The 26,452-nt window shown below is 32.6% G+C and overlaps 1 long non-coding RNA gene across 1 annotated transcript; it reads right to left on the reverse strand.

Moving 5' to 3' along the window:
• Positions 1-20,519, reverse strand: LOC132744957 (uncharacterized). The gene is made up of 3 exons (XR_009627771.1): positions 20,349-20,519; positions 11,358-11,438; positions 1-94 (listed from the first exon to the last, which is right to left on the reverse strand). It is a non-coding gene; the product is annotated as an uncharacterized LOC132744957 (long non-coding RNA).
• Positions 20,520-26,452: the final 5,933 nt, after the last annotated feature.

The following is a 26,452-nucleotide window of genomic DNA, read 5'->3' on the forward strand; positions in this document are numbered from 1 at the left end:
GGTTCAAACGTATTAGGACTTGCCTTTCTTACATACACTTTTGTCTGAGACCATTTATTTCCTTGTGGTACATAAATCTGGGGTGGACGTCCATCTAAAATATAAAATAGATCAGCTTATAAAAAGTGCTTGCTATGTGTTTTGTAACTGAGTTGAAACATTGTTTGTAAAATAGCAATTATTTGTACCTTATCCATCAAATTTGTTTTTATTGGCAATAAAAAATTCTAACCATAAACAAATTCAATGTTCGTGTGAAAAAATATTTAAAAACTTTAACCCTTTACCTCATATACACGCGAAACAACGCACTTTCGACCCCCCCTCCCCCTTAAAATAGTGAAAAAAATTTCCTATTTGGGCCCCAAACACATGTTTTCGTTTGAGAAATGTTGCTAAAGAAAGTGAGCACTTTTTCGGCGCCGACCCCCATGCAAAAGATACATCAGGGGTTTGCAAGAACTGTTTGGGGGGTTTGAAGGGGGCGGAGTCCCCCTCATCGCCAAGAAAATTTTGGACTTGTGAGAGGCTAAAAATGACCCCAGGTCGATCATAAGGTAACGTGTAACCAACGCTGAAAAGCCTTTGACTCTATCTCAATCCCTTGAGAAGTTGCAGCACTTTGAAATAAATTTTGATGGAACAAATCGAGGCAAAATAGTGATTTTTGGCAATTTTGAGATGTCCCCTCGTTGCCATGGTAACAGGAAATTTTAGACTGAGCATGTTGTTACAAAGGCAATGGTCCAGTCAACATTTGTGCCAAGTTTGATTTGTATTGAAGCATTTTTCATAATTTCATAGCAGTTTGAACTTGGAACAGGAGTCTTTTCAGTGAAAACGGCCATTTTTCACAATATGCTCATGAGGGAAAGGGTTAAAAATGTAAGAAATTGTATTCTTCAATACTGTATAAGAAATTAACAATTCAATAATTTCTAGCTTTTGGAATGTTTACTATTCTCAAAACAATACAAAGCAGTGTATTTTCACAATTTGTAATTTTGTGAAGTTGTTGTTTTTTGGGGAGAGATAGGGGTATGGGGAATAATTTAAACTTTGGGGAGATATAACTAATAATATAGAAAATATGCATATTTAAATAAGCAGTTGCCGGCTTTATTATCTGGCAATTATGCACGCCAATTCAGATTGACAAGGCTCTATACTGCCGCTATCTCAATGTAAGAAGTTTCAAAATTCATCATATAACAAATCAAAGGGCTGCAAGCTCTGTGTTATTTTCTGATCTTTGCAATCTAAATCGTACTGTTTATCTGTATGTATTTTCCTGTATAAGTTTATATTGATATACTATAATTCATCTTGCAGAGCACAGTGCTATAACAGTTTGAGTTTGATTCATACATTTTTAACTTGCATTATGAAATTATTTATATACAATTTTTAATGACAGCCACACTTTATTTTGCAAATAGTGGCTAATTCCTTAAGAAATAATGTTAAAATCGCTAAAACGACACTAAAGAATATTAAAAAACAATAAGTTGCCTCGAATGGGAATTGAACCCAAGACATCTCACTTCCTGAACGAGCGTGTTACCTCTGGACCACGGGGAAGTTATAAAAAAAACTGAAGCAAATCAAATGAGTCTAAATTTAGCATTTCCATTAATTTAGAGATATTATGTTCACGGTAAACCTGTTGTTTAATACTGATGTAAATAATTAAGTTAAAATCTTCTCGCCCAAAAAGTCTGACATGTATATAATATTTCACTACTTGACAGTCGATGTCATTTTTGTAATACGCGCTGAAGTGTTCGTTAATCAGCATCACTAAAAATAACGCTTTGTTTACGTTGATTTATAATCGGGTGCTTAACTTAAAAGACCCTAACTTATGATAGAAATTGATTATCGATCGGCGACTGCCCTAAATTCGTCCCTGTCCTAGAGTCAACATCCTTACTTTATTTTTCAGAAAGTCTAAATAAGAAATGTTCATTTAGGCGGCGTTTAATTCCAATTTCAACAATTCGAAGCTTTACGGAAATAGCAGAGCAATTCTTATTGATTAAAATGATATTCATCTGCGTCATTTGTGATTGTGCATTTATTGGCAATTCTATAAGCCAAAGCTTCTTTTAAACTTTGAATGTGGTGATGTGTATCACGACAGTTCAATGCTTTTCCGCTGTGAAAAGAATTGTTAATATTGGATCTAATATAGTAAATAATAAATGGATTAAGTGATGACAAGGTATAAACTAGAATACATTTATAAACTATTTATATCTGCAAGAAAACATATTCCTTTTTAGTGTTTGCGAGATTAAAAATCATTAAAAATAATATTTTGCTAATCATACTAAAGGATTATTGGCAGATTAAAATATTAGCACGGACAATTCATGAGCGAGAAATATACGTGTAGGGGCGTATGTAGTGATCTTAACTGTTTTTTATACGAGAACAGGACTAAATTATATTGTTATAGTGACCACATATTAAATTCTCTAATGCCAGCAAGCAAGAAAAATAAAAACAAGAGAAATCTGCCTTCGCCAGATGATTCTTCGGCACCGGGAAAGAGACCTACTGTAGTTCCGCCACCTTACGCATCAGGGGATCATAAAGACACCCCTAAAGAAAACATGAATAATCCTGGATATGTGCAGCCTATAAATATGTCAAATATGTCTAATATGAACAATTACCAGACTCCGATGAATACCTTTTATACCCCTCCGCCACATTAACCCCAGACGTACTACAATAACCCAACAAATGTACTACAATCAACAAAAAATTCACCACAAAATCAGCACCCATCCCAGACGGGTTTTCTGTCCGATGTAGGTTTCCAGCAGTTTGTGGTGGATCGGCTCACATCAATGGATAATCGCTTAAGCAAACTGGATTCAATCGAACAGCAAATATCTGTCATAACCAGTAATATGACTTCATTGGATACAGGAGTTACTTTCCTTGAAGCATCGGCCGGTAAGTCGGATTCCAAAATGAATGATATAGAAAAAAGCAAAGCCTTTGACTCAAAAATTTGTGATGAACTGCAGGAAAAAAATTCTGAGCTCGAGAAAGCTTTAAAGGAAGAAAGGTCGAGGATAGCCTCACTGAATAAGGATCTTAACGCCTTAAAATCTGTATCTGAGAATGCCACAGATCTACACAGATAATCTGTTATTTTTAGGTTTGAGGAGGGCAAAACACCAGACGATAGAAGAACTGAAAATTGTACAAAACTTATATTGGTCTTCCTTTCAAACTCTCTTAAGATTCCCAAAGCCCATGTGTCTATTAATTTTGAACGCGCTCATCGCTTCTGATAAAAACACGAAATAGGCAAAAGTCGTCCGATTGTGGTGAAATTTAATCATTACCCGGATAAATTACTCGTAAAACAATTGTCACATGTATTTAACCAATCATTTGGAAAAGGAAAATCTGACGAAAATTCCACGGAAGAGAATAGCAATACAAATAACAGTTATCATGTTCAACGTCCGAAAATCCGAGTTAGCGAGCAGTATCCGAAAATCATTCAAGATCGACGAAAAATGCTTATTCCAACATTAATCAAAGCTAAAGAAGATGGGGAAAAGGCATACTTGTCATATGACAACTTTTACATCAATAACAAAATGTTTACTACAGAAAACGTGTCAAAAGCAGGTTACAATTAGGGGTGTGACGTCACACAGTTGTCCTTTTTGCTATGGAATGTCCAAGGCATCAAATCCAAATTACGAGAGAGTGAATTTATTAACTTTTTTTCAAATAACGATATCCTATTGTTCAGTGAAACGTGGAACTCTTACTTGACAAATACAGTAGAACTTCGGTAAGTCGAAGTTGAAGGGACTTGCGTAAAAACTTCGACACATCGGGACTTCGACTCATGAATCGCTCCCAATTCCATGACAAAATTTCGACCCGTGACTAGTCTATAACGAAACCTATTTCATGTTTTTTCCATCATTAATCTGATATTCACATTTTACAATGATAAATATAGCATGTAAAATAACGTTTTTCACGACACGTTGACGTATACAATAGAGTTACAAAAGGCGTAACAATACGAAACATAACCAACTTATAGTATATATTTCGCGTGTTATTTTCACGCGACACCGGGTCAAGGATGTAATCAAATGAAAGTAGTTCTTACTGTTTACTTTCAAATACCACTACGGCAATTAAAATAGTAACGATTAAAGCATTTTATCACACATTTTATGGCAAACAAAGGCTGTCACACAAGTTGATTGGAAATCGTCTTCGCAGCCAGATAAGGTGTGAAAAATGTCTCGAGATCGACGGTGTCAAAATAATCGAACAACTTCGACTTATTTGTGGTAAATTGCACTAGATTTACTTAATACGGACCACGAAAAAACCTCGACACATCGAAAAATTCGACACATAAAATCTCGACTCATAAATAGGTTTTTATAAGGAATATATAGGGGGAAAAGTCGGGACTTTAATTATTCTTCGACACATCGAGAAAATCGACTAATCGAAGTTCTACTGTATAAATATGAATGGATACGAATAATTATCCTCGTCCAAAGTTTAATAAAAATGCAAAGAGACATACATGTAGCGGAGGTATAATTATTTATTTTAAAGAATGTTACAGGAAATTTATAAGTCTAGTTTCGCTAGATAACAAGGGAATTATTTTGTTTAAATTATCGAAAGGTATGTCATGTTCATCTTAAGACTCCTATTTTTGTTTGTGTTATATACTGCCGGAAGATTCAAATGTATACAGAAATATTAAAATTTTTAATTGATAAATTTAGACAACAAAAGAAGAAAATATATTGTTCATACATAGATTTTTCTCTAGCATTTGACCAAATATGGAGAGTGGGTCTCTGGAGTAAATTACTTAAAATTGGCATAAACGGAAAATTGTTTAAGGTTATCTACAATATGTATGCAGATATTAAATCTAGCGTCTCTGCAAATGGCACAATGTCGCAATTTTTCAAAAGTAACTGTGGCGTCCGTCAAGGCGAAAATCTTTCGCCGATACTTTTTTCTATTTATCTGAACGATCTAGAGTCTTACTTAGAAGAAAGAAACCCGGGTCTTGAACTCAATCAACCCCATATTGACACAGAAACATATCTAAAAAATTTTATCCTTCTTTATGCAGATGATACAGTTGTCATCAGTGACAATCCTGTCTCATTTCAAAATATGCTCAATGATTTTTATAGCTACTGTTCTAAGTGGAAACTGCAAATTAACATGAGTAAAACAAAGGTTATTGTATTTGGTTCAAATCGCCCCGAACATTACTCTTTTACATTGAACAATAAACCTATTGAAACGGTCAAAGAATACAAATACTTAGGTTTACTATTTTACTCGTCTGGAAGCTTCATCAATGCAAAAAAACATCTAGTCGAACTAGCAAATAAAGCAATGAATGCTCTGTACGCAAAAAATTTTAATTTGGACCTACCAATAGACATTCAACTGAAACTTTTTGATCAAACTATCTTGCCAATTTTAACATATAACTGTGAATCATGGGGCTTTGAAAATAATGATATTATAGAAGGGGTTCATACAGATTTTCTAAGAAAAATAACTAATTCAAAAAAAGTACACCCATTTATATGTTATACGGTGAATTAGGCCGCCATCCGCTAGATATCATAATTAAAACTAGAATGATAAAGTATTGGGCCAAAATTTTAAGAAGTGATGACTCTAAACTAACAAGAATATGCTACGAAAATATGTTACTTTCAGTTCCAAACTTCAAATGGATAAACTATGTAAAGAAAATATTAGATCAGACGGGAAATACTTTTATTTGGAACAATCAAAAAATCTTAGACTTAAAAATATTCATATTTTAATTAATAAAATACTAACTGATCAATTCTTACAAGATTGGAACAGCAAAATGAATATATCATCGAAAGGAAAAAATTATCGGCTTTTTAAAAATAACATTGAATTAGAAAAATACCTTACCATACTCCCAATAAAATTAAGAATATCAATGTTTAAATTTCGGACAGGGAACAACCTGTTACCGGTCGGAGTGGGGAGATGGAGGCAATCTTTTGTTCCGCTCGAGTCTAGGAAATGCACGTTATGCTCTTAAATGATCTAGGAGATGAATATCACTATACCCTAGTCTGCCCTTTTTTCTCTCAATCCAGGCAACTATTTATACCTCGTCGATTTTATTCAAGACCAAATACATTACTTTTCAAAGAATTACTAAATACTAATTCATATAATATCCTTAAACAAATCGCTAAGTTTTTTACAATAATTCTAAAAACATTTCAGTAAATTTCACTGATAAAATTGCTTTTCGTTGAGCTTTACTATTTACTATTATTTTATTATTATTATTTTTCTAAATCAGTATTACTCACCGATGCAAACACATCCACTTATTACAAAATATTCCTATGAACAATAAATCCATTCATTAATTTTCACTCTGACTAGTACGCAAGCACTTTTGATTTGTAGCTCGATTTTCGACCACACCGTTGCTTGGTTACGCCGAAAGACCTTCAGTCCTGGCCACGCCTACCTTAGAATGAATGAAATTTTCTATGAATGAAAAATCGTGCTTCCCATGCGCCAAGGACATTTATAGTAAAAATTATAAAAATTACTTCTCAACGGTGTATTATTTTCAGTTTGTCCCGTTAGATTTGAATTTACCTATTCAATTTGTTTTTATATACGAAGATACTTTATTTATCTAGAAAAACAACCTCACTACTACATTTACACATTGATCTTGTTAAATTGTTACATACGAATTTGACGTTTCATTGTTTATTTTCCCATTTCAGTGCACTATGTAGTTTTTTGTATTACTATATATAGCGTATGTAAACATACTGGTCTGCCAATCAACATTGACTGATTTAACCTGTGTTGACAAATATTTACTTTCATCACCTTCAATATAGCATTTATGTTTCTGTCATGCAAATCGGATTCAAATCATAACGCTAACGTCTTCTCACTCACAGTAAACTATTATGTTAACTTTGTCAATGTGTATTTTTTGTTTGTTTGTCTTTTTTGTTTGTTTTATCACTGTCCCCATGTTAATTACCAGTACAATGTTTAAAACTTTATTTTCTGTCATGTTGCTCTGTATATGAGCCTGACATGAATAAACGTTTATGTTGTTGTTGTTGTTGTTGTTGTTATTAATTCTCCCTTATATGATTTTGAAATTTGAATTTTGAATTTTCAAATTAACTTTTTTGCAAAACAGAAGAATTTATATGAATTGTAAACGGAAAGCAAAATGTAAATTTCAGAAAAAAATAAATTGTCACAAATGAGTTAATCGTCCCCTAGAAAATTTTTGAAGTGAATATAAAAATTCAAATGCTCAAATTCGAACAACAATGATATAAACTTAAATGATTTTTTAAAAATTATTTTTCAACTATTCCAAATGAACCCCAAGGTCAGTTTGACCCAGGAGCGTATGATTGTGAGCGTAAAAAATGTCCATAGTGTAGAATTGTTAGATTTTCCTATAACATGTAATCAAATCAAAAAAAACTATTTCATTGTTAAACCGCTATTAAAGCGGCGATTTTGATAATTACCTTGCCAACTTTTTTATTGACGCAAAGAATTTCATTTCTCCATATTTATGTACAGTCTTTAATCATATATTTGATAATTGTGTATATCCTGAAGCCTGGATCAAGAGTGTGATGTCCCTATATATAAAAAGGGGGATAGAGATAACCCCTCAAAATTATCGTGGAATCACACTGGTAAATGGTATTGGTAAAATATTTTCTCAACTATTGAGAAATCGTATTAATAAATGGTGCGAGACCGAGAATATTTTTAATAATACGCAGTTTGGTTTTCGTGATGGTCGTTCTACAGCTGATGCTTTATTTCTATTTCATGCTGTAATTCAAAAAGTTTTATCTAGAAAGTCAAAATTATTCTGCGTTTTTATTGATTATCAAAGAGCTTTCGATTCGGTATATAGAGATGCCCTATGGGTTTAACTTATTCAAGCAGGCGTTAGCTGTAAAATGACAAATATGATTAAACTTCAATAATAATGTTCAATCATGTGTAACAAATATCAGACACTATGGAGTTATTTTTTACTTTTTCTATGTTACAATAGGATTAAAGCAAGGCGACCCATCATCTCCCATGTTATTTACATTATTTATCAATAACATTGCTGAGAATTTGAACTTTGATACTATGACATATTAGGATCTAGAACTTTTATCAATGTATTTAATTTTGTTTGCTGATGATACAGTTTTATTCACTCCCGATCCAACAAGCTTGCAATCTCAAATAGACCAGATATATAACTTCTCTGAAAAATGGATCTCAAAATTAATGTTAATAAAACAAAAGGCGGCGGGGATATAGAAATAGTCTCCATCCATCCGTCCGTCCGTCCGACCTTCCGTCCGTCTGTCCGTCCGACATTTTTGTCCGGAGAATATCTAAAAATGTATTTGAGGTATCAACTTGAAACTTCATAGGTGGATAGACCTCATTAAGGAGGAGTGCAGTGCACAAGAATGATAACTCTACTCTGCATAATTTTTCAGTTATTGCCCTTTTTTATTTTTCAAAATTAGTTTTTGTCCAGAGCATTACTCAAAAAGCCTTTGAGTTATCAACACAAAACTTCATAGATCTCACTCGGGAGGTGCGCAATGCACAAGAATGAAAACTCTACCTTTCATAATTTTTGAGTTATTGCCCTTTGTTATTTTTCATACTTAATTTTTCACCTGAGTGGAGCATAACTTATAAGTGTTTTAGATTTCAACATGAAATTTCATAGGTGGATAGATCTCATTAAGGAGGAGTGCAGTGCTTAAGAATGATAACTCTACCATGCATAATTTTTGAGTTATTGCCCTTTGTTATTTTTCAAAATTAATTTTTGTCCAGAGCATAACTCAAAAGGCCTTAGAGATATCAACATCAAACTTCATAGGTGCCAATATCTCATTCAAGAGGTGTGCAGTGCACAAGAATGATAACTCTACCTTTAATACTTTTTGAGTTATTGCCCTTTGTTATTTTTCACACTTAATTTATCACCTGAATGGAGCATAACTCAAAAGTTTTTAGATGTCAACACGAAATGTCATAGGTGGATAGATCTTATTGAGGAGGAATGCTGTGTGCAAGAATAATAACTCTTCCCTATATAATTTTTGAGTTATTGCCCTTTGTTCTTTTTCATACTATTTTGTCCGGAGCTTATCTCCAAACATATTTGTGGTATCAACTTGAAACTTCAAAGGTGGATAGATTTTACTGAGGAGGGGTGCAGCACACAAAAGTGATAACCTACCATTCATTATTATTTAGTTATTGCCCTTTGTTATTTTCAGCCATCAATAGTCACATAGGTTTCAAATCTGTAATCACTTCAGCCATCAGGTTTCATTACCAAAAGACCTCTTGAAATTAAATTATTCTGCTCTACTACATAAACATTCTTCCAATGTGCAAACACATTCGGCGGGGGATGGCCATGTTGACATGGCTCTTGTTATAAATGGAAAGAAAATTGAATGTGTTGATAACTTTACTTATTTAGGTGTCCGCTTTACATATACTGGTAATATGTCTGGTGCAGTAAAATCATTAAACGATCAAGCTCTGAGAGCCTACAACAATTTATAGTCTTTATTCGATAATATTAGTCTAGACATTAAAACAAAACTTAAACTTTTTGATTCCATGATAGCACCAATTTTACTATATGGGTCAGAGGTATGGGGTAATAATATAATAATTATAATAATAATACTGAATTAGGTATGCGAGTTTTGCATTAGTAAATTGACAATCATGATACCTAAGTTGCATGATAGCTAATTTCAAAGTAATTTATTCACATGATATTGATTAGTGTAACATCAGCAAGCCCTTGAAACAAATACTAATTCAATTTCAAATTGATTAAAAATAAATAACAGTAATTATTAAAGATTTAACTTTTCCAGATGGCAATCAGCAAGCTTACATGCAAGAGATAGTAGCTGGATGGTCTTCCGTGTCAAACCGTTTTGAAAAAAGTGTATGTTGTAATAACTTTTTAAAGTTTTATTTCTTTGTTATCTTCTGGGCAAAAGTGTGAAACCCAATTTATTTTCTTCCACACACACGCACGCACACACGCACGCACCCACGCGCGCGCGCACACACACACACATGTACATACGCACGCATGTTTTCTCCTATCTGAAATTCAATGTAATTCCTTTAAAACTTTCCAAACAAAATAAAACAGGTTTTAGAAATAAATGCCTAATCTAAAAAATCAAAAGCCTTTTGGGATGCTAAGCATATTTTTGTTATTGTCATAATCTATATATTCCTTTATAATTTAGTCAGCCCTTTATATTTTAGTAAAACTTAACCTGAGCTCCTGATAGTTATGATGAACATTTTGATTGAGCCCAATCCTTCATGAAATAAAATTACAAGATTTAGGACTATACATTTGTGCAGTCTAGCCAGGCCCATTTCTCTTGACTGACATATTTCAAGTTGTTATCTCCTTATCTCTAAATTTGATGAGTGACTGTTCCAACAAGATTGCATTTGTGACAAAATGCTATGATACTACATAATACAAAAACTAAATTGTGGGAACAGTGATTATGTAGGTCATTTTTTTGTTTCTATACAATTAAACTTTGCGATAAATTCATGTAGTGTCAAGTGAATTTGTGGTCAAGGACATAGTGCAGCCAGTATCTAGTAGTTTAAGACGAAAATTGCATAGTGAATACATACATGTAAACAAGAAGCGCCGCAATGCGAAAAAACCAGGTTTTTCAACCACCAACTATTGGTGTGACAGGGAAATTGGGTCCAAAGTTGCCCTCTTGATATAACACGTGCATATCAAGTAACGAAGAATGTGCAAATAACGGAAGATTGACGCCGAATCTGTGCAACGGTATTGCCAAAAACGAATAGCACAGTAAGTAAACGAACCAAAATATTTTATTCTTACTCAAATTTAAAAAAATGAATCAGCGCATACGGCTGCTACGACATTATACTTTGCACTAGTTAATTATTTTCAAATACAACACATTGAACATACTGCATAATGGAATTTTGAGGATTTTCATATAAAAGCCTGAAATAATCCACTCTTGATTTCAAAGCACATAATTATGAACTATGTTTTTAGAACATCAAATAAATCCATACTCTTTACCTTAATGCCTGCGTAACAGTCAGCTTAAAGTTCTAGATCCTTGTCAGAGTGCATGTGTGTCCTTTATACCGGTCAAATGACATTTAAGAGACATTTATGTATAATAACTTACCACGCGCCTTCACTTGGACTTTACACAATAAGCAGCAAACAGCAATAAGTAACTTCATTTTAAATTCTGATATATACAATTCTGAAATAACAAAAAAAACACAAGTTCTTTTTATACAATAGGCATTTATCTCTTAGAATTTAACAAGTAAAACAAATTCAAGGAAACTACAATTTAAGAAGAACTACAGAAAATGTAAAAGAAGATCACATCCACACTCTGTATTTTATTCACTAGGAGTGGTTATGTGTAGGTTAAGTTAATGCGACGGAGAGGGAAGAGGTATGAGGAATGGATGTTCTGAAAAATACACCAGGATACAGTAAATTCAAATTACAAACACTTTGATAGAATAAGATGTTTTGGCCCACATTTTACTCTTCTCTACCTTATATATGAAAATATTGTTATGGCTAACTCTATGTTAAAAATAATTGCTTTCAAGGAATTCATATTTGACTAAATAAAATACATGCGCTGAAAATAAATGTTTACAACGAATTTAAAAAAGAACAGCATATTCATATATTCTGTTTTCTCTACATTTGACTCCATTTGCATGCAATTGTATTTGAAGATGGATTGATGAATTGGCATCTTTTTTTAAAATAAGTACTTGTACACATATATGTTTTCATTTACATATAGCCTATTTCGATGGTTGCAATATATCATTGATATTTTTTTACTTTTTAATTACACATTTAACAATCACATCAATCACTTCATGATTTTTCAGAGGTGATCTAGACCAGTAAAGTGAAAAAACATATCATCATCTGGTACATTATTGAAGAGTCTAGTATTATAATCAAAGGGAAGTAAACTCTCTATAAATTTGTCAATGAGTGACCAGAAGTATGAACTTTTAATTTTATCTATGTGTGATTCTTTACACTAGAAATGTGTCATCATGCCACGGATGCCCCCGCATGCAACCAAAATTTCAGATGTTATAATATTTAGTTCCAAATTTGTTTGCACAATTTTTTTTTTTCATTTTAAGTTTAAAGTCCTTAAAACTATTCAATATTAACACAAACCATTTTTATACAAAGTTCAACCTTTTGTAAATTGCATATGATGCAAATTTGTAGCCAAAATAATGGGTACTAATTCCCACAAAAGTACGAGTGATGAAACTGAAACTCTAATTTCTTCCAAAGTTAGAGAGGCATAACTCTGTCAGAAATCTATCAAACTATGATCAAATTCAAACTTGACCTGCGTATTCCTATAACTTATCCATATATTAAATTTCAGTTCAATATGTACAACTTTTGGGGAGACAATTAACGAAACTAAAACATTTGTATTTTTCAAAGTGAAAGGGGCATAACTCTGCCACAAATCATAGAACCATGACCACATTTGTACTTGATCTGCTCATTCCTTTGACATATGCATATGTTTGATAATATTATAGATGTTGAAATATGATTTTTTTTCAAAACGGCTTATATTAAGTTTTTTGATATATATGATCAGTACATGTGCTGGGATTGACAAATATGCATTTTATTTGGATTTTAAAGGCGTTTTGAGCTCCAAACCCCAAGTGTCTGTGCTTTAGAAGTGAGCTAGAAATGAAAATGGTTACCCCCTCTGGGTATTTTATGGGACCCATGTAGTTTAAAAGATAAACATATGGGAAGATATTTGCAACTTGTTGTCTGACTGAAACGTTTACCATTAAGACACAAGCCAATTGAATTATCTGCCCCTGTCACAATTTCTTAATAAACAGCCTAATTGAAACAACCATTAATGTTTTAACCAAATGAATTGTTATGTGGTCAGTTGACGGCCGCAAGCCATTTGTTTTGGAAAAGTTGTTCCAGTTAGGTTGTATCCTGCTTACATTTGTTAGTGCATGATGGAACGGGAAACCAGTCTAGGTTTCCGCTGCAATCGTGACAATTCGGGCGATTCCGTCATACTGCGGAATCAGACGAAGTAATATTACGGAAATCAAAGCTATTTTTGTTTACTTCGGTAATCCCAGTTTGTCTATATAAATAGGATTTCTATTTTTATTTTACTTGATTAATCGGTTTAAAACGTAAGTAGAAGGAAGAAATAAATTATAAACGAAAATGTTCCGTTTCAATTCGTTTTCAAGACGCAAAAGTTAGTTTCTTTTATGATTGATTTTTGTCTTCATTAGTTTTATACAATACAAAATGGCGACTGTAGTAGAATTCCGTCTACTGTGTCGCAATTCTAACGTGGAGTTAAAACTACAGTATAACGTCATCTAAAAATATCCCATGCATATCACGTGCTGATCTACAAATAGCGCATCCTGTGTTGTCGGTATATCTGTGATCATAGATATTTTAGGTGTAACATAGTTGATACATGCATATTAATTGGTACCACGTAACAAAGTCTTTAAGTGCATTTTAATTGTCTATAAGGCTGCTATTTAAATGAAATTAGCAACTGCCAAAACGAGTGACTCTCTCTCTGGTCAGTATGATAGATATATATACTTTTATTTCCTCCACGTGGGAGAGCCAATGTTAGTATTATTACGATTGATTATTCTTTCTTAATTAGCTTTATACAATAGAGAATAGATTTCAAATCGTTTTTTACAAAAAATATTCGTTTTTACAAAAACAAGTTGTTACTGTTATCGTCAGCAAGTTCCGGTTCAGTTATAATCAGTGGACTTCTGGTCCTTCTTTTGTCCAAATTTGGCATGCATAACACTGGTGGCACAAATGGTCACAGGTGCTCGTCCAGTCTTGGGGTTACCCTACCTACCTCTTTAAAAGTGAAACTTTTTTTTGAAAAAAAAAAAACTAAATAAACCCTTTATGATATACAAATAATTAAAAATAATAGTGATAATAAATTGACCATCTATACCTGTAAAAAGGTACCTTGTTTTTTACTGGTATATAAGGTCATTTTATTATTTTTTTTTAATTATATTTTTATCATAAAGAGTTGACTTAGGGGGGTTTTCAAAATAAAATCATTTTTAAAGGGATGGGATGATGGCACAACTGGGCAAGCCTTTCCTTTTAGAAGGAAACTTTATTTGTTTAAGATCATAGACAAGGTCTCTTATGTAATTTACTTCATAATTAATTGATGTTATGACTTTTCAAAATGGCCGCAAAATTCAAAATGGCCGCCATTTACCTGTTGTTTATATAGACTTTGTGGTTTTGTTTTAAAAAAGCAAAACATCACTTAATTATAAAAAGTTGTGTGTATAAATATTATTGAAGTTAAATAGACTTTTGTTGTTCAATTTTGTTTAATTATAATGCTAATTACCCCCCTTTTTCCAATGTTTTACAATACAGCTTTTAGTCTCATTATTAATTATTACTCGAAATCTTCTCTGAAAATGACATAAATAAAAATTTCCATCTCAATTTTCTCTAGATCACATTCTTCATTTTAATCATCTTATAACACCTCACTAGCATTTTTATTAGCTATGATTTCAATTTATTCTTGTGGTAGTATATTTCCCTCTGTCCAGGTACAATGTATATGTGAGACCTCCGGTTGTACCAGTATTCCACCCATATCCATCAGGACTTGGAATAGTTGGAAAACGACAAAAGGCATTTCACAACACAAATACTTGGTAATTTGATCTAAAAATATGCATCTTTAATGTTGAAAGATATGGTGGTTTTAAACGCACGTCAATACCATAGGTAATTGTAAGTATGTTTGCATTTGGTCTAAACTTTTGTCTGAAAATGTCAACGCGCAACTTATTTATGTCACTTTATATGTCTTTCCTGTATAACATGCAAACAAACTGTTCAAATATTTTGAAATCTTCTTCTTGAATATCAAGTCTCTCGCGCATTCACTTTTAAACTGGTTATAGGTATATATTCAGGTTATTTTGAAAAAAATGTTTACAGCTTTAATTTTCCCTCTTCTCAATAAAAAGGGCTTGTGGTATCACATCCGGTGAAACTATGTAGCCCAATCAATGCATTGAAAATATCTTTTCCTAGTCTATCAATGATTTCATTTACTTTCAACAGTCTTCTATTATTAGCCACACCAGTGCCAAATAGAATTAATCTATTGATAGACTGTGCTTACGTTAGAAGTACTAAGTATTACCATAACATTAGTATCAGGAGATTGTACAATTATTGCTTTGTCATCATTTTCAGACACATGTTGCATATGTTGCATAATTCTGGTATCGGCTTCCTCCTGAGACGTATGTAGATCTGGATTTTGTATTTCTTCTACTTTTTCATCTTCACTTTTGAGGCATACACATGTCGCTTCACAAGTACAAGATTCTCCTTTCGTCCAATTTCCGTGCATTTTTAAATTTATCTTGAGACAATTCCTCTAATATCAATCTTATCAATTTTTTCTTATTTTTATAATTTTTTACCAAAAAAAACTTTCCATTCTTGCAAAACTTTGGTTTTATTGCCTTTCATCAGGTATGTATCACTCAATCCTCTTCGTGGCCTTTCTGCAGATTTGATAAGTTCTGCTTTGTACGTATCTGTCACAAAGTTTGCACGCTAACATATACAGAAGAATTTGCTGATGAATGCCGGCCATGAGGAATGTAGCCTTAACATAGCTTGCTCTCGAGTGTCGTGTTTGATTCCATCTGTAGTAGGCAGCAGTGTTTCTGCTGAATCCTATTATGCCTCTACGAGACTTTGCATGTCTGCTTATTATTTGCTAAATAGTTATATTAACAGCATTACGGGAGCCAGGCACATTGGATCTGCTTACTCTGAATCCGTTATTTTGAAGAAGCTTTCTTGATCCTGGGTGTGTTGAATCAATTTATTAACATAAGAACACATACAGATAGATATTTTGCATAGTTTTGATGATCATATGTAAAAAATTGTGGCATATTTTATAATGTTAATATGTATAGGTCAAGATCATTTTCCTCGTGGGTCTCATAAAGCGAAGAAACAGCCAAATCTTAACAATAAATCCATTCATAACTGTGCGGTCTTCCCTAAGTGACCTTTTCTGACGTCTTCCTTGAACTCTTGATGCTAGCACATCTTCAAGGTGTCCACGTTTTCGATTCTCAGCTTGCACATTTAACGCTTGGTTGATATTTTCCAATATACAAGGGTGGCGGATTTGGATAACTGCAGCTACAAATTCTTCAAAAAGCAGTCTTTCGTGGTTTCAACTGTCAACACATTCACTCTACTCTATCGGGATTTCTGAGAAACCACTTCCACGAAGCCGTTTGTCAATCGCCCCTAGATATGAACCTAGCAAACGAAAAACCCCTAAATGTGTGATAGTATCACTGAACTTAGTCTAGTCGGATTTTCCATACTATAGAATATGCCTTTTAGCAGCCAAATCAAATAGAGAAGATAAGAATCCCTAAAGAAAGCCCAACACGGCATAATTGAAAATGTTTCAGGCTCGGTTTGATTAAGCCTGTTCACGGATCAAAGGTCACAAATTTGTACTGTTGGTTTACAGGTCTTGAATCACTTTCTGAACAGTGGCATTTTTTGTTCTTTGGGCATTAATAAGAGGCATGTACTCTTTTGTAGAGGATGTTTGATCTTGCAACTCAGAGGTTATAGAGATCCAGCTTGCCCAACTTGGAAAAATCTGCTTGTCATGTACACATGAACAAGAGAAATTCAGATGAAACAGCAAAACCGAAATAACCCAGTAATTAAGCATTCAGCCAATTCTTCAGGATTGTATGTAACAATTCGTGCCTTAGTCGCCTGTAAATTTGATATATAAGTGGATGTTTGTTCTCTTTTAGTGTCATCATCATCATCTTACGGCTGTTTTCATTCTTGAATGACGATTCCATGTGCAGTATGGGTTGTTATTTAGATGGAAATGGTCCCAGCACAAATGTGTTATCAAATTACATATAGGGTTTAATTAAAATTATGATAAGCCATGTATTATATGAACATATTGCTTTTGTTAAAGGAGAGGACTACCATGAGCTATTGTAGCTCTCGGTCCAATTCCTTTCTGCTTAAATTGTTAATTATTAACATTTATATATCACCTTGAATAAAAATATGTTTAAACCAAATTGCATTAAGAAGAAATTGCATCAAGGAGAACAATGTCCCAATCAAGAGTACTGTTATATAGTTTCCAACTCCAAAATCTGAGAGTATGACTGACAATGTTTAAAATGATTCATCAGTGTCTTATGCTGTCATATGCTGTGTTGCATTTCAAAAAAGATTTAATCAACAAAATCACTCTAAAATAATTGATTTTAAGGGAGAAGCATACTATTATTTTGTCTGCCTTTTTATTTCTAATGGCGCAATGAAAATAGGGGAAGTAACTTTATAATGTTTTTTTTTTAAATGGAAGTAACAATGTTAATGAAATGTAATACATTAATCTCAATTATTATTCTAATAACAATGAAACTACCAACTAAAGGCTTAAGTTATTTTAAATAAAATAAAAGTAAGAACAGTTTCCTTTGGTGGAACTTAACGAGCAGCCTTTCTGTCAAATAGTCATTGTGGTACGGGTAATCTTTACAATTCAATATAGTCATATGGTTATAAAGAAGCAGGAACGGAACGGAGAAGTCAACTGCCAATTTTTCAAATTGTTTCTCATATAAGTGAGAGTATATTAACTTTCTAGAGAGGGCAAAAAGTCAAAATTCTCATGAAATTCGATTAAAAGTATCTTTTCGAACTCTAAAGGCGGCTCAATTCGACCCCAAACAATTATGGTTCATATCTCTATAAAATTTAAATAATATTCAAGAGCAGACTATTTAGAATTCAATACCTAGCATAGAGTTAGTTTCACTAAGCATAGCATATATAATTAATAATTACATCAAACTATTTATAGATGGGTATCAACACATTAAATATTGTTATGAATATTTTTTCTGGTCAATAATTGGCGGCCATTTTAAAAAGGCGGACACCATTAATTATGTGATTTTTTATGTTAAAACTAAAAACTTTTGTATAAATCATAAATATATATATATTTACAACTCAAAACAATTTTTAGATCACAAACTATGAAGAAATCTTATATAGAAAAAAAAATAGATATAAAGGGGAGATAATCAACTTGTTCTATTGGATGGATTCATGGTAAACGTTTCAGTTAAACAACAAGTGCTAATTGATTGCATATACCTTAAGCTTCAATATTATATAGGTGTACAAAAATACCCAGGGGAGGGGTAAGGGGGGTTGTGCTAGCCCTGCGTCGACTTGTGCAAATGAATCAAAACTTCAAAGACACACAAATAAAACAGATTGAAATAAAAAAAAAACAATCAGTCACTAGACAATATATAATGTTCATTATATTTGCTTGTATGTTCACAATTGTTAAGAAATGTGAATTTACTTTACTATCATTCAATAATTTTACAGGAGTATAATATCAAATAACCATTCATTTGTTGTTCATTTTTCATATTTGATTATATTTGTTATATATAATTATGTCATTGTGCATCATATAATAAATATATGATACCAATAATCATATGCTTTCTCACATTCATGCAGGAGCATAATAATTAATTTAACATACTGACTTTATCTTAGTTTAATTTTGTTGGAAGCTGTTATTTAAAATTTATAATTAAGCTTACATTTGAAACACACTTGATTTCCTCTTTCATTTTAATTTTGGCTGATTTTTTTATGAACATCATCTGATTGTCACAAGTGTTCTCTAGTTTTTGACATGGCATATATTAACAAGTTAAATGTTGATGCTGCACATCAAAGACGCCGTCAAAAAATGTGAACAGTCAATCAGCATTGAAAATCGTTCTCTATTACCGTTGAATATCCGAACACAAATCAATTTTTTCTCCATGTTCTTGGTATGTGCTCGTTGTTTAATAATAAAGTTGCATATTTTTGTGAAAAAGTAGAACATAATGCATAAATTCACACAATAATGCCAGGTCTGAAATTCTAAAATGTTTGTCTGTTGCGACAAAGACTGAAACGTCTGGTCGAATCAAAATAAATTGGATAACAAATAAAATTGCAAGCGGCGTCTAATAATTTTGAGAAAATTATAACAATTTTAATGACAGTAATTAAAACTTTTGATAAAGTGATATGAATCTAAAACATAAAATGAAAGACAGGCAGATAAAATCTATGAAATAAATGCTTTCATTTGAATCCCATTATATTATATAAATGCCGATTAGTTTGAGTGAAATTATTTTTATAATTTTTTCCAACTTTTTGTACTTTTGTAAATTTTCAGTATCTTTCCTTTTCCTGCTTTCACAGCATTTTCAAAACTCAAAATTTTCTAAGAAACTTGCGCAAGCTTGCAATAAAAATGATACACGTAAGCTTGCGCAAGCTTGCATAGTAAGTGTAAGCTTGCAGATTTCTGTATGAAACTACTAACAAGCTTGCAGCAAGCTTTAAAAAGCATCAATAGTCAATGTAAGCTTGCGGTAAGCTTGCATCAAGCTTTCCGCAAGCTTTTATTTTGGTTTGGGTGTAGTCCCAAATTTCATTGTTTAAAAATTATATTAATCAGTCAGTAAAGTAAATAAGAAGAAAAAATAAGGCCTGAATAATAAATAACAATTGCAAAATGCAATACCCCCAAATAAAATTCACAGATGCGTACCCTAACGCACATAAATTCCTAAAAATGATTTTACATGACATATTGAATATATTTGATAATTTACTTTTATCTAAGAGAAAGCAAAGGGATGGACTGTCAATAACATATTTTACTTAATAATAAAATAAACCTATGTTACTAGTACTGACCTAGACTCAACTCAACTCAACTCAAAACACGTTAATTTTAAGTGGATCATCGATACTGTTAAATCAATTATGATTACACCTGTTATACTTATAGTTGACTTAACCAAAAGACAATTGACTTAAAAAATATATCTATTTTAGTTAAACATACAATGACCGAACAGTTTAACAATAAATGACATGTCAGCTTAATACTTTAATACCATACCGTTTAAATCTATTCCATTTAAGATCAGAAAATAACGGGCTCCCTATTGAAACTGGGTCATGCCCAATTTCAAAAATACCGTGCGGTTAAATAAATGTTCATTTTGCACACTGTGATATTGGTGATGTTTTTCACTATATCCCTCGCTGTCCACTTTTTGATTATGAAAGAAAGGCATTTATTAAACCATACTAGTACAGCCGTCCAAAGTTCGCAGATTAATTTTTTTTCAAACTCAGAAACAGTCCTGAAACATTTAGTCATAATGGCCGGAAAGTCATAACATACGATTTTACTTTATTTTCCGTGTTATGGTATGTACAACTATAGAACGCCATAGCTGCCTTATATACACACTTCTAAAGCGGTGATGTCCTTTTGATAAATAGTACTACATATTCCTAAACAAAAGAGCACATGTCAATGTTTGTGTTCAAATTTATTGTTATGCAAATAAAAGGACAAAGTAGGAATCTATCGATTGCCAGACATACTTTTTTAAAGATAATTTTATGTTGGCATTGATTGATAAATGCGTGAGATGAAAATATTACTATTGATTATTATTTCTCCAATGTAAATGTATTTGTGCTTAAATTTTGTAGGAGAACAAGGTCAAGGATTGTGTGTATCTTATCGGTTTTTTGTAGTTAAATAGTTATATTTTCACCCAATCAAAATTGCCAAGTTCTAGTTAATGACCCGTCATGCAAAGTTGGTCGCTGCGTAGTAATTGGAAAATTGTTTTAAAATTATGAATATAACAGCATGTTGCCAAAAGATTTAAACATTTATTCAGCACTTTACAATAATGTGTTTTGTTTTTAATTTCCCGTTATGGTAGTTAAAAGTATAATGATTAAAATATCAGAATTATTTATGGCCGGTGCATGACCGATTTACCGTCGCAGTAAACTTAAGTAGTGATTTTAAAATAAAAGAAAAGCAAAAAGTTTAAACCAAGCGTTTCTCTTAGAATTATAAACTTTACAAAAAGCAAATATAGTGGTTAAGATTAAAAACTTGTTTAAATTTGTAGATAACGGTGATAAATGATGAGTCAGCTTTAAAATATCACGATACTATTTTTTTGACCTGGTTACCGCGGCAATAAGAAATAAAGAACGGTCTTAACAATAGGTCGGCATAGTCTCCCCAAATATGTTGCAAGCTGTTTGCACTCTTGTATGATTGAGCTTTTCAAAGATAGCAATTCTAAATACAAACAACTGTCAACTCTTCTGACACAAATTTAAGCAAAACTCACCCTTTAAACATGTACATGGTGCTAAATTCAGAATTAAAAATATCTGCAGATGGGGCAAATGGAAAAAGACTTTCCATTAAACTGCAAGCCAACAGTATCATGTATATAAGTATTACACAGATATACAGGCTAGGTCTAGCTTAGTACTAGTTACAAAGGTCATTTTTATCATGACGAAGAATCTTACTAAACAGAAGCACAATTGATAAAGTAAATAATGGTAACAATTGATTGAATAAATAAACAATTCTTAGATTTTTTTTTCTGTAAACAAATACACGAAAACAAATTATTAAGCAACTATCAAACAGACCACAGTAACGTCTCTCAAATTTTTGCAAACTGTATGAAAATTGAATTCAATAAAGAATCATACATAGATATTGTTGAACGTTCATATTTCTTGTCACTAATAGGGTTTACTTCCCTTTGGTTATAATACTGGATTCTTCAATTATATTGCCAGGTGATGATATTTGATGTATGATGTAATTTTCACTTTACTGTCCTAGATCACCTCTGAAATATCCTGAACTGATTGCTGTTATTGTTAAAGGTGTAATTAAAAAATAAAAAATATAGCATACATCGTACAATGCTATTTGTAAATGAAAACAATATGTATACAAGTTTTTATTGAAAAAAAAGGATGCCAATTTATTCAACCAACTTCTAACACAAATGCATGCAAATGGAGACAAATATAGAGAAATCAGGATCTATGAATATGCTGTTCCTTTTTAGTTCGTTGTAAACAGGTTAATTTCAGTGCATGCATTTTTAATCAAATATGAATTCCTTGTAAGCAATTATTCCTTATCATATAACACTGAGTTCGCCATAACATTATATTCTGATATAAGGTAATGAATGGCAAAATGTGGAAAAAAAACATCTTATTCTATCACAGTGTTTGCAATAATGAAGTTTACTGTATCCTGGTCACTGGGAGGGCACTGTCGGAAAACATTTACATATTCTACAAAAACAATCATCAAAAATAGTAAATTGCGTCTTAAAACAGTGAGTTTTCCTGGTGTAATTTTCAGACCATCCATCCCCTAAGTTGTAAATTCCTCATACCCCTTCCCTCTCCACCGGTTTAACATTAACCACTCCTAGTGAAAAAAATTCACAGTGAGAATGTGATCTTCTTCATATTTTCTGTAGTTATTCCTTTTATTGTAGTTTCCTCGGATTTGTATAAATGACTATTGTATAAATAGAATTGGTGTTTTGTTACTTCAGAATTGGATGTATCAGACTTTAAAATGAAGTTACTCATTGTTGTTTGGTGCCTATTGTGTAAAACGCAAGAGGAGGCGCATGGTAAGTTGTCATTATTATACATTAACGTCTTTAACGCTTACGCTATGGAAACGCTCAGCCTTTGTCATCTGACTAGTATAAAGCTATACTCACCTGGACATCCCTTTCACTCTGACAAGGGTCTAGAACTGTTAGCAGGGCGTCCGTGGCCGAGTGGTTAAGGTCGTTGACTTCAAACCACTTGCCCCTCACCGCTGTGGGTTCGAATCCCGACAGGGATTTTGGATTCTTTCATGTGAGGAAGCTATCCAGCTAGCTTTCGGAACGTCGGTGGTTCTACTCAGGTGCCCGTTCGTGCCTGAAATAATGCACGGAAGGGCACCTGAGGTCTTCCTCCATCAGTAAAGCTGGAACGTCGCGATATGACCTATACTGTGTCGATGTCACGTAAAACCCAAACAAACAAGAACTGTTAGCTGACTGAAACAGGCATTAAGGAAAAGAGTATTAATTTATTTGTTGTTCTAAAAACATAGTACATAACTATTTGCTTTGAAATCAAGAGTTGGTTATTTTTGCCGTTTATATGAAGATCCTGAAAAGTCCAATATGCATTATGTCCAATGAGTAGTATTTGATTATTATGAATTGGTGCACATTTCTGTCAAGTTAAATTATATTAAATGATCGTGTTCTGAACTGGATACAAGCCAAATTGTTGCAAAAAAATTTTCTCCCCACTGTTTAGCAATTTGGACGTAGTTCAAAGAAACTACAGCTTTTCTTATACTCTTTACCTGTATTTGCTGTAATTGACTGTCCTCATGTCATTTCTATTCCACTGCAGCACCTGCTAAGCGGTAGAATATAGCAATTTATCTCTGTGCGGGTGTTATAGACTTATGTCTCCCAAAATATTGTGAGACATATTGTTTTTGCCTTCGCCGTAAACAGAACAATAGGGAACAAAATAGTTTATTGCTTTTGCTGTAAATTTCATCAGACATGAAAGTTGAGGGTTGGCCAGATGAGGCACATGCTTTAAAATAACTGCTTACTCATCGAGTGAGGTTATATAATTTATACGATACATGGATTATTTATGTATATGTTTATATGAAAATTATTTATTATACATATTTATTTACACAGGTTCAGTGACTCCTACAGGATCAGTAGCTTCCATAGGGCAAGCTTCACAATTGTCATGTTATTTTGAGGACAGCGACTGTTGCTATACCAATTCACAGGCGAATTATTTTAATTGGACAAGAAATTCTGGTCCCACAAAATCTGATGGTACTGGACCACCTGCAGATCATACATACGGAACCATATCAGGTAATGTTAAAAGACCTAAAGTTTTAAAGAAAACCTTGATTTTTTCAAGACTATATAAAAAAACTATCAATGTGTTAATAGCATTTAGAATTGAGACATTTTGTATCTTACACTAGCCTACAAAATAATGTAGTAGATAAAACTTTTCAGGGACATTTGACCACATAATGACAACTATGTAAATACATATGAAAAGAAACAGAAAGGATGGATGGATGAATTAATTAAGTAATGAAAGAAGGAAATACTAGTTACAAGTAACAAATGTTAATTTCTATGAACATTTAAAGTAGACAGGCATTAGTTATAATTACTTAGATCCAAATTTTAGAAATATAAAAGCGCTCTGAAGAGGGTAATTATCCTTGTTGACGTTGTGTTAAAAATATATATTAAAAAGCTGTTATCAAAGGCAGTTAATTATTGTTTCTTATTTTTGTAGAACAGCACGGATGAACACTTACATATGCTTCGTAAATACTATTTTCATAGTAGCGTAGTAATTTTTATAACCGTTCTTTCATAAAGATAAGACGTCATCTGAGCGCATGAGCTGTCTGGCATTAAAGGTTTCGGCATGGATAAAAACATCGAAATCCAAATCCGATTTTAAGCTATATTTTATAGTCGGTAAAATGTTTACCACAAGAAATTAATAAGCAAATTTCAATGTCACTCTTTTATTGCTGATACCTACAATACATTTTTTTTTCAAGAAACTGATTGTTTTTGTTGGGGCATTTGTGGAAAAACTCCAGAACATGATAGGGAAATTCATGAATTGCATGTATCTGTTGATTAAATAATGACGTTCCTTTCGTTTAAAATAAAAAAACTGTATGGCTAAGTCGTGCAAATATCTGGCGTCAAGGTAGCTCAACGTCACGCTAAATGCTAGCGTTACAATATTAACCGACCCTCAAATAATTAGGAAATTTCTTATTTACTAAATTTATTGAACCTTTTCGCATAACATTATTTTTTACTCATTTAATAAATTCAATACATAACCTACACTCATTCATTATTCTCTGTTATGTTTTTCTTTCTTTCAATGACCGACCAGATAGATGACTCATTTAATCTGGATGTAAGCTAGTCGCAATCGCTTTCAATATAATGTAAAGATACACAAATATTTCCTAAAAGTGGAGGCTTTTCTTTCCATTCTGCATTTTATACAAAAAATATTCTCAAACTATACATGTGTGTTTTAATTGGCAGATAAAGGTTGGTATATGTATATTAAAAACGAATATATATTATGTCACCAGTTAGAAAGATATTAATATCCGATTGGGCAGCATTGTTCAATTATTTATTTCTGAACTGACAAACATGTTTTTCAGATATATCATTTCCTACATACAAATAATTCATTGTCTGTTGATTAAAGAAATGGAAATCCACCAAGCGGAAAAATGCGCCGTACGTTATCATTGATATTTTGTGCGCCAAACGTTATCATTTCGATATCAATATTCACAGCAGTAAATCTAGCCAGAATGGGCATGGATGCTAACATGACGACCTACTAAAACCTTTTAAAGTCAGTGGTTTCAGTTAATACGCATATTTGTAAAAGAAACAGTAAATTTGAGAGAAGAAGCCGTACGTTATCACGATCAAACCGGTGGAAAATCCTCTCGCTTCGATTCTAGTGACGCGCATTTCAAAAGAACTACGGGACGAAACATCATGAAATAAAACCCTATGTGTCCGGAATTTTGCTGAGAAGGTTATTATATATACCTTTACGATTTTCAGAGAAGAAAGGGAAAAACTTACTTTTCGGCTGCATCCGCCATCTTGTTTGTTTGGGTAACGAACGGCGTGATTCTCCTCCGTGATTCCATTGGTTCTAAGCAAAATTTGCCGAGTCGGAAGGGGTGCATTTCAAAGGTGGTGATGTAACTGAAGAGAGGTGGAGAGGATTAAGAAGCAGGCATCAAGAATTTTCGCTAAGAACATCTGAACCAACAGACATAGGAAGGCATATGTTTATGACGAGAATTTCTATTAGTCGGTAGTTAATGACTATATGATAACATATAGTTATCATGTTTTTCATTATCACCTAACTATTTCTCTTAATATTTTTTCAAAATTATGAAAGCTCGCCGATGATTTGCTGTGTGAAAGATCACCAGGAATAACTTCGTAAATGGTCACTGTTAAATCTAGAAGAGGAGCGTTAATTAGAGCTAAATCTAATCAGAGCGCATGT

Source organism: Ruditapes philippinarum, unplaced genomic scaffold (genome assembly GCF_026571515.1).
Source record: "Ruditapes philippinarum isolate M1 unplaced genomic scaffold, ASM2657151v2 ctg614_1_1_1_1, whole genome shotgun sequence".
Classification (NCBI taxonomy): Eukaryota; Metazoa; Mollusca; class Bivalvia; order Venerida; family Veneridae; genus Ruditapes; species Ruditapes philippinarum.